The sequence below is a fragment of the Calidris pugnax genome, unplaced genomic scaffold, assembly GCF_001431845.1.
Source record: "Calidris pugnax isolate Ruff unplaced genomic scaffold, ASM143184v1 scaffold24, whole genome shotgun sequence".
Lineage (NCBI taxonomy): Eukaryota > Metazoa > Chordata > Aves > Charadriiformes > Scolopacidae > Calidris > Calidris pugnax.
In genome coordinates, this window is record NW_015090922.1 from 21,591,877 (window position 1) to 21,606,759 (window position 14,883).

Genomic DNA, 14,883 nt, shown 5'->3' on the forward strand with positions numbered 1-14,883 from the left:
CTTAGTGTCTAAAAAGGCCTCTAACGTGCATTTTCCTTCTCATGTTTGCCTTCCTCTGTTAAAGTTTTTATCTTTCAATGATTTCTTCAAAAATAATCTTCCATCTGTCTGTCACTTGGAACATATGATCCTGCTTAACTGAGCTGTATAACGAGTGTTTATATAGCCTCAGTGGAGGCGAGGGGGAATAGGAAGATACAGAGTTTGCTGGGTTTTATTCGAACTCCCCAAGTTGCAGGGAGAGGTAGTTGAAATTTTAGATATTTCTGCTAAAAACAGTGGGGTTTATCAACTTCAGAACTGGTTGAGGTGGGCACCAAAACTTGGCTGTTTCCTAGTGTGTAAGCAGAAGTGACATTCCAGAGTGTGACACGCCATCTTTACCATTAGCTAGCACTTAAGTGCCAAACATCACACTTCTCAAGGATTAATACAAAGATGGAAATGAGGACGGTGTTTTGATTCCCTTCACAGCTCTGGTTTGGCCACTTGAGCTTCCACAACAGATTCTTGAGTCACCTAGATGATCTGCTCTGGTATTAGTGCTGACAGGCTCTGCCACTGATGCCTACAGAAAAAAAAAAAAGCAAGGGAAGCACTCTCAAAATCGTGTTTCTGTCCTGTCTGGCTTCAGTCAACAGTGATCGTGGTACTTGGAAATGTCATTCTGCCTTTCCCCTGAGGTTGCCACATGCAACTCCGGATTGACATGAAAGACAGTATTATTTTTTAATTAATGCCAAGGATTCTGTGGATGCTGAATTAGCCCTTATTTCCATTCTTGTCAGCATTCAAGTTTGCTAATTATCTTAGTACACACCTGACACTGAGTCAACTTTCTAGTCAACATACAGAGCTTTACAAGGCCCTTCAGTTCTACCGTTTGTTTTAAGAAGCATTCTTTAAGGGATTCCCCACCTCTTCCAGCAACTCAGCACCACCAGAAAGTCTTTATCACATACCATCTTTGAAGAATGTGCGTTAGTTTAAAGGGAGGAGGTAAGGAGCATTGATTCAGCTTAGTTCTTTATTGTCTTATTTTCAGGAGTATTGGATCCTGAGTAGCAGCAACCAAGTCTTGGGGCCCATTTCAACAAACAACTTTAAATTGCTTTTCATTTTTTATTCTGAACCTTACAATTACGGGATGTCAAGCAAACTCATACACATTGCAGGTTTGAGAGTCGTTCTAAATCTCTTAAATTTGAAGTCTCCTCCAATGTGCACTCAGGGAGGGAATTGAAACTGCCAGTTGTTGGTTATAAGTTAATATGGTATGTAGAGTAGATGAAACTATTTTGGATCATAGCAAGATCTTTTGATACATTCTTTTTCTCCAACCAGAAAGGACACATCAGTATTCTTAGGAGTCACTAACTTTCTCTTCATCCGATTCCTCTATTCTTTCAGCAATGAAAGAATGTGGTTGGTTGAGTGTATTCATTTCAACTGTTTGGTGAGTTACCAGCTGCTCTAGCTATAAAGACAAACTCACTGATACGTGGTCTCCTTTGCAGAATCCCATCCTGTAGATTGGAAGGAAGACTTGTATGCAGGTTGTTGCTATCCTGTTTGGCAATTTCCAGTATCTCCTTTGTGTTTAGTGCAGGGACACTCAGTAGTTATCTACATTTAAGGATTCCATAACTATTCTAAGCTTTGAATCTTTGATGGCTACTTAGAAGAAGTTGCATATTCACCTGTTTGGCTTAGTACAGTGGCCAATTAAGAAAATTCTTGTGTCCCATACCCAGAATCTGTTCCAGCAACAATAAGAACACAAGGGATGATACTGGCATCACTGGCATAGACTACAGGTGTCATTGCCAGCTCTTACCCCCTCATTGTCTTCTTATCAGCAGTCTTGAAAACATTCTCAAAGAGTGCAAATAACCCATTCAGTTGCTTTCATCTGCTTCTTCATCTCTGATTTTTGGAAACATGTTAGCTCTGTTCCATTGAACTTGGCAAGAGATCATGCTGGGTTTTAGATACTAAGATCCAGTTTGCCTTTCTGTTCTCATTGCTCTCCTCCAGCTCCCATTCCAAGTTTTTTTTGACACTTACCCTGTATAGATCTGTCTTTAAGGAAACTGACTCTTCATTAACCCTGGGAACCACAGAACTCATTCCCTTTTGCAGTTCATGACAACCTAATGTTACAGCTGGGCTTTAATCCTGTTACCACGGTGAATTTCTGCTTGTTTATCCGAAGACAAATGGCAGAATATACTTATGTTTTGCCTGGTCGTGGTAAATGTAAAGGCAGATACCTTTTAGCCTTTCTTTAGAAGCAAGATATTCTCTAGTTATGTGGAGAAATCCATTCAGCATCTGTCCTTTTAATTACACCCTTGTATCCTCCTCTTTCATCTAGGTCAGTTGTGATGGGTGCATCCCTTCTGCGGGTCTTCTGGTTCAGTTTCCCATGTACTTGTTGGCTGGTGGGTAGAGAACACTAGGACAGCGCGCAGGAGTAACCTGAGGTTGCTGACTACCAGCCCGGAAGCAGTTGATCCTGAAACCTTGCACGGGCAGGAATCTATACCTAGCCTGAGAACTGACTTCATATTTTCTTTTGTTTTAATTCAGTGTTGTGGATTCAGCTCCATACAAGAACTGGAGCTTGGATCTCCCAATGCTTTTTGGACCAATGTTTGAAGCATAGAGTCCTGCTCACTATTCCATCTTTTTGCAAAAGCTAGATTGCAGTCGCTTCCAACAAGAAAATAGGGAAGTAGCTAAGCCAGGGTAAGGTGAATTTCCTCCTTGCATGACAATCTGTCAGGTGAAGGTGTCCTTATGGATCCATACAGAATTATTTATCAAGGTGATTTTAGAATTATTCTTAATTGGAAAATAAGCATACCTGTTGCTGTGTTTTCCCCACAAACCTTATGTTTCTGATATCAAAGTAGGCCTTCCCACCCTCTGTTGAAAAGGGTCTTTCATCTTACAGTGATAGGGCCTGACTTTTCATATAGTACCTGAGACTGGCTATTCATATCTGGCAGATCCAGAAAAATGCCCCTGTCCACATGAAAATCAAATTGATGGTGGGCCACAGGAAAAAGATGTAATGATATTGCCAGTTTGGAGCCAATTTTCATGTTTGGAGCTAGAATTACTTCTCTGGACCATCACTGTTTTATTGTTCATGGCAACCACTGATTTATTGTTCATAAACACCAGTTTATGTGTACCTTCACCAAACACTGTGCTGTTACAGGGGTGTGCAGGGCTTCTACCTTGGTGGTCCACACGTACATTATGCATTTTCCTCTCCTAGTCCTTCCCTGTTACCCAATGCCAGTATCCTACAGTTTAGAGAAAACTAAAGTAGCATTGACAGTGCTTTGTCTTACATAGTTATATGTTAAGCATAAAAGATGGTAGGGTATGAATATATCCTCTAGAAGACAATAGTTGCCAATATAAATAATAATAGAATAGTTGCAGGGCTTATATACAGTACAGATGTATATTTTGGTCACAGTTACTGAAGAACGACTAAGTAACTTTTTCTTTGTGAAATTGCATAGTCTTTTGAAAATTATTTGGTTATCTCATAAATAGTGAAATTCCTTTATCATCTGCAGTAAAACTCATGCAAGACTTTTTGTTTGTTTGTTTTTGTAAGTGTAGTGATAATGCTTAATAGTTCCTTTTGCTCTAAGAATCTTCAGTATTCCCCATTTGACAGGTATAAAATATTTTATAATTTCTCATTCCTTAGTAGTTTTTCAGGAAGAAGAGACTGTTTCTTAGTCTGTTTCCTTGTTATCCTTTGGAGTATGCAACCACATTAGACATCATTGTGTTGTCAGGGAATAAACATAGATCCAATAAGAAAAAGATGAATTGTGATCCCATTTAGGAAGGACAGATGTACTCTTGATTATTTTTTTTTTTCAGAGAAAGCCCAGAGAATGTTTCTTTTGCAGTGGCAGAAGCACCATGGGGCTTTTCCAGACAGTATCAGTAGCTTAAAAAGGAAAGAATAAAACTGAGAAAATACTTGTACTTGTAAATATACATGTGAGACATTTACGAGCAGTTTGGATTTTGATAGTTTTCAGTTGATCGTCAAGGATCAAAGACCTGCTAATAAATATACATACCTCTACAAACTTTCTTTAATAGAACATTCAGGAAATGAAGCTGCTTGGGCAGATAAATAAAAGTTTTTGCAGCTCTGATTGTTATTGAGGGTAATTTCTTCATGAGATTGCAGTTTCTGGCTCTCTGCATCTCAGTTATTCTTACGAGTAAGTGCCCTTCCCTTCCCTTCCCTTCCCTTCCCTTCCCTTCCCTTCCCTTCCCTTCCCTTCCCTTCCAAATGTGGTTGTGAGCAGGAAAGAGAGTTTGGACTAAAGACAGTTATGTTATTCTGTTAATTTGCTCTTAATAGAAACTATTAGAATATTTTGCACAGAGAGAGACAAAAGGCGGGAGACGTTGATGAGCAATATAAACTGAAGAGGAGCTTGCTGGAGGGTTGTTTGCTTAGGAATACAGAGGAACTGAATGTCAATAATTTTTGTCGTGGCTGATGCAGTTTCTTTTTTATCTCTGTTTCTTTTAAATTTCATTTGAATTTAAAGATAATTGCGGCATTGTACTTTTTGAAATTCTATGCAACTTCATATAAATAATATATATGTGCCATAATTTTCCACCTCCAGAACTACTAAATAGAAAAGGGAAATAGGGGAAAAGGGAATTTGTGGAAAATGGCACAAATTAAGGGAAAGCAGCTGTTGAGATGTTCCTAGATGGCATCTGCATTCACAGGCTTTAAGACCTTCTGTGAACCTCTACGAATTGGAACAATACTGTAAAAAGGGACAGTGGAAAATAAACTTTATGCTAGGCTTGTTCTTTCATCATGGTCTAGAGCGCAAGTTCTCGTGTTTTGTTACATCTGGTGAGGCATTAATGAATATTGGTTGTTGTTGGCTTTTTGGGTTTATTTCGGAGAAGGGGTAGTTCCTGTTCTTACTGGGCTTCTTTTTATTTTCTTCTCTTCTATTAATAAAGTTTTTTAGAGAAAAGAAAATGAGATACTCCACCAAATTGTCTGTGTTGATATAAATATATTGATATTCTCGTTCATAGTGGTTTTGCTAAAAACCTGAGAGTTCTGTAGCAGTGCTCTAGCAAGACAGAAGGAATTTCATATATGAAATCCCCTTGCAGTGAGGTTACTCTATTTTTGAAGGGTGGGAGGTAAGTTTGTTTCTCTAGCTTTAGACCTGTTACGTTCTTTTCACGTTAAAACTATATTAAGAAGTGCATTTACAAGCAGAAATGCTGTGCTGAAGCATGATAGAGTTCTGGAAACAGATACCTCCACCATTCAGCTTTTGTGCCTTTTTGATGGCAATTTCCAATTACTTTGCACCTAGAAGCAGTATTTGCTGCATTGTTAAGGAATTGCATTGCATTCCAGTGTATTTCTTCTCTTGGCTTAGTGTCTTGCTTTCTCTGGCATTTCCGTGAGATTTCATACACCCTTGTAATTATGAGAGTCCTTTTCTTGTCCTCTAGTAGCTTGGAGAGAAGACACAGTCTGTGGCTGTCCAGAAGCAGGCTGCTTGTAGCATCTTATCCTGTGCCTCAGGCAACATTGTGCAGACAGACTCAGTCAAGATGGATGTGTGAACTCGTGTGGATGTATTTCTGGGTTTTGTTCCTCTCTTTGAATATAATCTTTTTAGTGCTGAGCTAATTATGTAGTCTCAGTTTTACTGTTGAGTTAGAGTACCTGATCAACTTTCCAACTGTAAAACAGTTTGAAAATCAAATGTAGCTTACATGCAAGACCCAACAAAATTAGAAGTGTTAAGTACGTTTTGGCAGTTCACTTTTATTATGCCCAGTCCTCAAATGTACCAGCAGACAATCATCTGAATGTTAGTTATTTTTCACATGCTTATGTGATCACACAAAAAGTACATGCTAAAAAGAAGCAGATGGTGACAGATGGGGAAGGTTGAATAAGGTGGTTTTGGAAACCTAGAAAAATGCACTTCTGTAATAGTGTAAAAATAAAAATTCTTTGATCGCCAAGTTAGAATGAACAAAATAGAGTGCCCCCTCCCCCCAAAAAACCCACCCAAAAGAACTTTATTGATAGAAAGAAATGGAACCTACAAGTGTTCAATTTGTATTTTGGAAAGTATATTATATAGTGTTATTTTGTCCAAGGATAGAACATGAGTTTTATCAGCCAGAGACCCAGAAAGGTGCTAGTTGTATTTTTAATTCCTTTTCAAATGATACATTCAAATCAATTGTTTTCCATGTTGAAAGAATGCTATCCAAAGGGTCATTCTTTAATGTCACATATTGGTAGTGGTTTAGGTTGTGATAATATTTTGGTTCTGATGTCATGAGAAAGATTTTTAAACCTCTTATTACAATGATAAATACATCATGCATGTAGTAGGGATACCTGGACAACTAAAGCTGATCTGTAACAGGCAGCATTACTTCTTTGTCATATAGGCAAATGTAAAACTAAGTAGAGAAGATATAATCAACAAAATAATATCATCTTTTGTACTTGGACCACCACATCCAATGACCTACCCTACTATGAAGACTGAAGATTTGCTTATTCATTTGCATTACTAAATGGAGTCTTAACATCCATATCTAGCGAGTGATATAAACCAAAAAAGAGATTTATTTTAAAAAAATTCAATTATGAGATGAGATGTATTTTACTCCATAAAATAAGAAGTATCTAATCTGATGAATATTAAATTGTTTAATCTTTATAATTGAATAGGTGCTTGTCTCCTCCTATAGTATGAGACATTACTGCTTCCTGGTGAGAGAGAACGCTTTGCTTTTGATTGTTGACTTTTGCTCAAATTCAGAAAAGCCCCAACTTCTTGTAACTTGTACTCCTTTTCCTGAAACTGTAATTAATTTTCTCAGTACCCAAACACTGTAGTTATGTTGTTGGGCTTTACTTAACTAATTTTCTTTTGGCTTCAGAAGCATAGTTCAAGTTTATTTACTCTCTGTTTACCTAAATGCTTCATGCATAATCTGATTTTTAGCAGAGGCACAATAGAATTTATTTTACCTGTGGAAATGTGGTTTAGTGTTGGCGTGTGCTCTTGAACAGCTGTCTGTTGTATATTTGGCTACATTTTATTTTTGGGTGAGGACCAGTGGGGGGTGCAAGGAGGAATAGCATCTACACCTGAAAATATTTTCCTTTCTGATTTATGGGAGATTCACAATATGGAATTTTCTCTTTATACTAGAATTCCAAGTACCAATTTTTTTTTTTTTGACATTGAAACAAAATGGAAATGCAAAAAGTTGTTTTATATTGAAATGCTAGTACCTCATGAAAATTCAAATGTGGTCTTTTTTCTGTTTTTTTTTTTTGTTGTTGTTTTTTGTTTTTTCTTAATCACTTACTGTATTTTAGTGTGCCACATTGTGTCATCTTATGCTCCTAAGTCATCCCAAAATGTTAGTGATTTGAATTTGGGCATTTTTGTCAGCTTGGCATTGCCATCGGGGCCCTGGGGTGAACATGATGGAATGTTGCAAGGCAGGGTATCCAGAGCAGAATATAATTTATTTGCAATAGCCAGTATCAAGATCAAAAGATGGGGAGCATTTAGATAGGGTATGAAAGCATTGCTCAGTTACACATACACAAGAGTTGCTAAAACAACAGATAAATTAGGACAAGAGTTAGACTTCCTCCTGAAGCCAGATAACCAATGATATAACAAGAATTTGAATTTTCATGCAATCTGGTTAATCTCACCAGACACAAAAACTAATTGTCCACATGAAGTATCAGACTTCTCAAGGGGAAAGATGTAACAAATATGCAAAAATAATACAACAAACAAAAGACTAGAAAACAGATTGGCTCCACACTGCCCATAAATAAACTGTTGTATTCAAACCAGAACTTTAAAGCAGAGAGCAATTTTCTAATAAAACCCACATTTTTCTGTAAAACAAATAAGTATGACAATTCTTACAAAGACTGTTTCAATAACATGCTTGAAGCTTTTTTTCCCATTAATTTTCATTTAATCAATGCAAACATTATTTCCATCTCAGCAAAAGCCTTTAGTTTTTCCAAGAGTAATGAAGTGTAAACAAAAGCTGAACAAATGCTGTTTAACATCGGTAAAAATTCAAAATCATTTCAGGAAGAATGCACAACCAGAAAGAAATATCACAGTATTATAATTATTTATTACTTCTTACAAATCTTGCATCTTATGGCAGTGCATGTTACGGAGACTACTGCTAGTGCAGTGATAATTAATACAGATATGAACAGGTCTGCAGTTTTTCTTTCAACAGCTCTGAGCTGCTAGAGTTATGAGAGACAAGTGCCATCTTTCTGTAGACTGAAATAATCTTTTGCTTTTACTTGCCACTTTCTATTAAAGGTGTCTGTTAATTCTAGAACAGAGTTATTTCAGTTTTCTGGGTTCTTTTTTTCTCCATTGCATAGATTTTACTTTTAAGGTGCCCTTTTTAAGGGCATTTTTTTGGTGGGTTTGGGGTTTTTTTTGAAGGGGTTGGGGGTTTGTGTGGTTTTTTTGATTGCCAGGGTTGCCATTGACTTCTTACAGTCCTTTGTTAGAATACTTTTTTCTTTAAATTTTATATTCTACTAAAGTCAGAGTCCCTTGTAGGAGGTTAAATATATTATTTAATACCGCATGCTCTTTACTCTAGGAAGCTTTGCTTAATTCACAGTTATACCAGAATGTACCATTTCTGATGCACCACACTATGTGGTAGCAAATGAAAATAAATTTAGTTTCCTATACTTTTTTAAGATTACATAACAAAAAGCTAGGTAAGATTCAGGAGGTGTCTCGTACAAAAATGTATTGGGAAGACACTCTGCATTAGGACTAGAGGTAAAGCAGCAGTGCAAGCCGGATACAAAATGGAGAAAAACTACCTGCAAAAATTAGAGCAGTAGAAAATAATAGAAAACTTCTTTCATTGACTTAATTCACAGGCATCCATTTCCCAGGGTATCTATGTTGATGTCTGTCTATGTTATCTATCTATCTATCTATGTTATCTAGCTATGTTTTGTCTTTTCAACTTTGTATAATAAAAGCAATGAGCGTTCAAGTGTTTTTTCTATTGATGCATCAATACTTTCACTGGTCATACCAAAATACAGTTATAGTAACTAAATTTGTATAGTACTTGGCAAACATACTTTTCTGCAGGGAAGATTTTCATACATTTGGATAAAAGTCTGTTTCTATAAAGAAATGTGCATTACCTGTGTTCATTAGTGTTAGTTTATAAACTTTCTAATTGTTGCAGTTGTTACTGCTATTGATAAAAAGTTCTAGCAAAAATACTTTTCAACTTTTGTTGACTAATACGTGGGTCAATATTTGTTAGCAGACCAACAACTGTAGCAATAAAAATGTGCGAAGGGTTACCAGGGATACTTAAAGAATGTACACTCCACCTGAACTGTAAGGTTAATTGAAAACAGTTTTTTCCCCTTAAATTAACAGTACATTGGTGTATCCAAGTTCTCAGTTTTCTTTCACAACATAGGTGTGCAGACAGTTTGTTTAGATGTTTAAATATTTTCCCATCTGTTCTGTCAAAATTATTGATTGAGCAACAAGCTATTTGTAATGTCCTATCAGAAAGTATATACTTAATGTATTAAGAGAAACCATAACTGGTCAAAAATGTGATTGCTTTTCCAATAACTTGCCTGGGTTATCCAGCACAAAGTATAAAACTTGTATGTTGATATTGTTCCTTTAATGATAAAACTCAATGCTGTCAACCCTATTTTAGAAGATTGACAAAGAATTGTTTGAATCTTTTAGTGCTCAAGGTTATTGCTAAATTTTTCTGTGCTTGCAGAGTACAGAAATTAAGCAACTAACTACCGTTTAGAGGTCTGTGGGAAGTACATTTCTTGGTTGTGTGAATTTCTGCTGTGTAACCAAAAATCTTCCAGAGACTGCTCATGTTTTGTTTCAAGAAAATACAGTAAAAACAGAATTAAGGGATTTCCTACATTCAGCTCAGTTTGTGTTGGAGGCAGTCACACCTTGTCCAGTATTCTGTGGTTAGTGAAATATAAGAGAAGGCAAGGGAAATACATGGTTGACTTAAGATGGTCACAGACTTATGATCGCTTGTTATACTTCTGGCTAACCTCCTATAAAAATTTCTTTTCACAGAACCTTGTAAGAGCATTGCATGTGTTTGTATCGGTTTCTCTTTGGCTGACTCATTTAATTGTCTGCTTCATATGTCTCTGCCCCAAGCCCTTGTAAATAAGAGTTTGCAGATGGACCTCAAGCTATTGCAGCCCAGAAAATGTTCAGCTCTAGCTACTGAAGAAATTAAAAGCCTATATAATATATCTTTTCACTGGTTTTCACCATAAAAACTAAGTGGACATCAAATTCTGTGGGCTGTATGTTAGGCTCTTAAAGGAGTGATGTACCTAAAGCAAAGGACACCTGGAGATATATTGACAAATAAAACAAAACATTGACATCTACTACTAGTGGTGAAGAAGAGGAGGCAGTCTTCTTAATGGATTTTGTTTTCTGAGAAAGAGAAAAATTCCACTGGTATTAATGATTGCTACTAAGACACTGGACTTTTCAGCAGTGGGGAATGTTATTAGAAGATTGGGGGTTTTGTTAATAAATACAAATGCAAGATTTTTTTTTTTACTGATTTGTAGTTACTTGTCAGCATAATGAATTGTTACGTGAGGGGCAAACACAGTTAAATTACTGTGATCTTAGCAGCCCTGCAGTGTTTTTGTGTTGCCTGAGTCATCACAAAGGCAAAGTTCAGGCTGTGAACTGAATTTTTCATTTTCTATGTAGGGCTTGATGGTCTTTGCTGTGTGTATGAAACACTATCCCATCATATACTTGGTCATTGCCAATAATACTCTCCAGAAACCCCGAAGTGTGCAGAGGCAGTGGAGTCAGTAGAGAATACTTTGTTTTCCCTTGGTCCATTTGACTATTCCTGCTGTCTCAGTAAATTTTAAAAAGAGTTGGGTTGCCTTTTGACCACAACACAAATGAAAGTTTTCAGGTAAATAAATAGCTTTCCCTTAGCTGAAACTATAATAATTTCCAGTGCCTCTAAAACAGGCGTAAAAGCACCAAAGTACCTGCATGTGCCTGGAAGCAGATGCCCGGCTAATGTTTCTTGCTTGTTAGAAAGTGTGTATGTTACCTAAACTCTTGCATGCTTGTCTAAGACTGGAAAAATGCAAACTTCAGTAGCACGTCTGCAGCTTTTTTTAAAAGCATCCATATAAACTCAGGCTGTGTTCTTGCATTGCAGGTGTAGGTGTAAGTTTTAAAGGAGCATCAACACCTGAAAAATTGAAGGGTTTGAGCGCAGCAATGAGTTCATGCCCACTTTGGAGCCCTGTTATGCTGCTGTCCTGGTTTAAGCTCCTTCTCAGCTGCTGTGGGAAGCTGAAAAAGTCCTTGACTAATGTAAACATCACTTAGCAAGAACTGAACCAATGTGCTGTCAACGTTATTCTCATACTAAATCCAAAACATAGCATCTACTAGGAGGAAAATTAACTCTGTCCCAGCTGAAACCAGGACAAATACTGGAGTGTTTAGAGAAATACAGGTTGGGAAGAGAATCAGGCCCTTGATCTTCCCGTGAAGTGAGCATGGCTGTTGCAGCTGCCTGTGCTCACAGGGATAATCGGCAGAGTCAGTGTGTGTTCTGTGGTGTGACACTGGGGCAGAGTTTGATGAGCATCTCTTTCTGCAGCGTGCCCCATCTGATGCTGCCTGCCATGGTGCTCCCATTGGTGCTGCTGCAACTATTCATGTGGCAATTGAGTGGCTTAGGTCAGAAAACTTGATTCTGCTGAAAAATTGCCCAGGGTGAAAACTTTTATTTCCTTTTTTTTCCTTAGTACTGGTCTACTTTCTGAATGTAGTGTGTTGCATAGTTTTGGCGAGGTAAGGAACGTTGTGGTGAGTTAGGCTGACGCTGCTTCTGAAAGAACCAGCTGTTGAACTAGAGCCTTAAAAACGAAGGGAGTGAGATTCCCTCAAGTAATAAAAATGATGGTCATTTTTTGAGTTTTATTTCCCATAATCTGTGGTATCATCCAGAGTGAACTGCTGGCAGCCCACCTCCTGCTTTGTTCAGCGCTGGGAAGTCACTTGGATAGAGTGATACGTGGTGTAAAATAGGGATGAGTGATTTTATGTGATCCAAGCACTGAAGTTACATTGTGCTAGAGCTCTTGTTTCCTAAAACCTCACCTCGATCTTGACGAGGTGGCTTGGGATTTTGGCATCCCATGTGTGTGAAGCAGATGAGGGAAGGACAGTCGTATATTTGAATGATCTGTTTGTGCAAGAAAGCACATACCTTCATAGCTGCTCTTTCTGTAGCTTATGAGTTCTATGTGTTCCTTCTGTGTGATACCCCTAGAATACAGTACTAATGTATTACTTTAAAACACGTATCAGAGTGGTTGAGCTTGTGCCCCCTATGATAGTTTTGGTGGGTCTGCTGCTGTTCCTGCTGTGACCTTAAAGGGACCGAGTTGCTAGGACAGTGTATTTATTAAAGACCTCATGGAGGGAAGAATTGGCCGGAGATGATGGAAGCAGCTTTTAGGGCAGCGTCCAAAGTCCAAGAGTTCGAACTTTCCACAGTGTCTCTCAGTGTCTGGCCAGGTACTTAGACTGGAACACCACATATACAAGGATACCCCACAAATCCTAGAGGGACAGCAGTATCAGCCCTCACAGCCAAAGGAGGCATTTTAAAAGCAGGTATCTACCTCATGGTAGGCAAAAGATTGAATTATTCATGGGTACAACGCCTGCAGCTGTGTGTCATGTTCATTTTAGCACCGAATTGAAGCTTTCTTGACCTATGTTCAGTGTAATTAAAACCAAATCCCTCAAATCCAGGAATTGTTTGGAAAGGATTCTGTAATGCTAGGGCGGTGTGTATAGACATGTTCTCATGCCTGCCCTAATTGTATGGATTTGGTCATAGGAGCTGCTGGACTCCAGCACTTCCATTGATTTGTCACAGTCTACAAATCCTGGAGTTTCTTAGCACTATGAGGAGTAGAAATTACTTAAAGAAAATAATTGTGTGTATTTACTGTGAACGCATTATGCACAATTTTATTATATTTATATTAAAATAAGTTGAGATGCATTTTGCTTTATTTACACTATTTTCAGGCTGTTTTCCTTTTGCCTAAATGAAACCCTTTTGATGCTCTTGCTTGTCTGGCTGGCTGTAAACCAGGTATTTAAACAAAAATAAAGAGTTGCCAGTTTTGCCAGCTGGGGATGAGAACCCGGCTGGTGATATGCGGGTTTGGGAGGCAGTTAATCCAGCTTTTATGCTTTTTTATGATTTTATGTAAAAAGAGGTTAAAAATCACATTTGGCTCTTTCTTTGTACCACTGTTTTGTTGCTGTTGTGGGAATGCAGCAAAAGGTTGCTCATACTTTTTATTATTATTAGGTAAAGTCCTGCATAAATTAGGTAAAGCCCCAGATACAGTTTGCTTTAGCTGTTGGCCATGTGATTTGCCTTGTTCAGAGAATGATACGTTTTATCTTCCTGTTGCTTTCTTTTATAAATCACACATGCAAACCACACCTCAACTTGTAAAATTAATCTGCCACTGCCTTGCAATTTTATATATTTTACTCGCTTCAGAAGAAAAGAACAGCTAACTGTACAAATAGGAGAAATAGTAACAGGGCGAATGCATATAGTAGAAAAATATATAATGCTTTTATTCGGTAGCAGAAGAAATGGTGATTTAAAGACAAGTGTCACAGATTTCATATACAGTTTTTTAGCAAATAGCTTGCAATATGCTCAAACTCATAAAACATTTAATTTTAAAATGCGGGAGTTATTTTAGTTAGTTTTGTCATATGTACTAATTCAGATAATTTGTTGTATTTTACACTTTCCAAAATTTCACCCTCTATTTGGAAATATCAATGATGTAACGAGTCTGTGTGTTTTGGCACAGTTGTAAATAGTATGTGTTAATGTGTTAATATTTATGATTTTTTAATCATATATACACAAGAGGGATTTATAATACACTTCTTTTCATCATGTTTCTATTAGTAATCCTTAAGGACAGTGAAAACTAGGAATATGGATGCATTAATTACTGTGAGATTGTCAAAATTGCCACACTGGATTAGATTGCATTTTGTTTCTACTAATAGCATCGACCAGATACTTCAGAGCAGGGTTGGATTAACTGGGGGGAGAAAAAGGAGATGCAGATAAATGAGCTTGACACCCCTCGTTAAGATTGACTAAGGTAGTGTCTGTGTCCTATGATGTGGTCACAGCCACTCAGTGTCCCTATTTGGGTGAGGACTGTGACTGCCCTTCCCTTCCAGGAATTTACTGGAAGTCATTTTACACTTTTTATACAATCATAAAATAAGGTACTCATGGAAAAAGATTATTTCTGGTCTGTTAGAGGTTGCCTTACTTCGCATCACCAGATTTTCACTATTATATATCTAAATAACTGTTCCTGTGTGTCTGCGTACAGTTTTAATCTGGGTGAGCTCTTTGTGGTGGTTATTGCATGTGTCTGTGTGTTGTAAAAAATATTTTGTTTTCTGTGGGTTAGTTTGTTGGTTTTTTGCAAAATCAGTCATATGTGTTGGCTTTCAGTGTCTGCCCTTTAGTGATATCTTAACAAATCTTTATAAAGAATTATTTAATTATTTATAAATATGCAACTGTATCAGCTGCATTTCTTTATCTTTCTAACTATTTATTATTTAAGCCTAATTTCTTCTTGTTAGGTTT

The 14,883-nt window shown here is 37.3% G+C and overlaps 1 protein-coding gene across 1 annotated transcript in view; it reads left to right on the plus strand.

The window, feature by feature from the left end:
* The window catches only part of AKT3 (v-akt murine thymoma viral oncogene homolog 3), a 143,946-nt gene that overhangs the window by 105,557 nt on the left and 23,506 nt on the right, over positions 1-14,883 (plus strand). The gene's annotated exons all lie outside the window — the stretch shown is intronic.